Below are 1,130 nucleotides of genomic sequence, written 5' to 3'. Positions count from 1 at the left end.
TCTTCCATTTTGCCTTTTGTTGCTTGTGCTCTATTGTCATATATAAGAATTCATTGTCTAAAACTAGGTCCTGAAGCATTACCCCAACGTTTTCTTCTGAGAGTTTTATGGTTTGAGTTCTTACATTTGGGTCAACAACTTTCCTCTTTTGATTAATTTTATGGAGAGTGAAAATCAGGAAAACCCGCAATGAGAAGGATTGACACGACAGCCCCAACAATGGACTCACACATCTCAAAGATCATGGGGATGACCCAGGACTAGCAACGTTTCTTCTGTTCTATACAAAGTAGCCCTGAGACAGAGTGGACTCCACAGCAAACAACAACATGTGGTTTTCTGTCAGGGGCTGGAGCACAGAAATGGAGGCATTTAGGCCCTCAAGCAACTTCGAACCCGATCAGGGACACAAATACTTAAAGCAGTAATTCAGGGAGAGGGAAAACAGTGTGGTAGAGAGTGAGAGGCCCGTGATGTTGCAGGACCAAGCAGGAGGGACATGGGGTCCAGTCTAGGGTGCATCAAGGAGGACTTCGTGAAGAAAGTGATGCATGAGTTGAGGCTTAAAGTACAATGGGCAAAGAGCAGAGTAAAGGGAATTCCAGACAGAAGGCCTTGACCGAGTTCCCGAGGGGAAAACAGCCAAGCCTGTTTGAGGAACCACAAACAGTTGGGTGTTGTTGGTCTGTTAAGCCCCCAGCTAGGACAGCAGAAGGCAGCAGCAGCACCACTGAGGGAGACTAGCCGAGGGGTGTCTTCTTCTTCTTCTACTGTGATTTGAGTGAAAATGTACAAATTCACTTTCCATATAGCGGTTCACATGCACTTTGTCTCATGACATTGACTACAACTTACTCCAATGCAACAGCTCCCCTCCCACTTCCTCCTGAGAGTTACCTCTTCCCTGTGTCCATCCCTCCATGCACTCCTGCCCCCTGAGCTGTCTCCCTGTGCATACACAGTCCTTCTTTCTCCCATGTTTGTTCTCTCAAGGGCATGTGTCCACTTGAGGTAAATGTTCAACTCACATACCTGTACTTTGCTTGGCTGGAAACCACAGGTGTGGTCTCAATTCCAGACCTGAAGGGTAGCTAGGGGCCATAGTCTCAGTGGTTCCACCAGGCTCTATC

The sequence above is a fragment of the Orycteropus afer genome, unplaced genomic scaffold (genome assembly GCF_000298275.1).
Source record: "Orycteropus afer afer isolate SDZICR_OR568_19922 unplaced genomic scaffold, OryAfe1.0 scaffold00020, whole genome shotgun sequence".
In the NCBI taxonomy this organism is placed as follows: Eukaryota; Metazoa; Chordata; class Mammalia; order Tubulidentata; family Orycteropodidae; genus Orycteropus; species Orycteropus afer.
Note: the sequence above shows the minus strand (reverse complement) of the source record.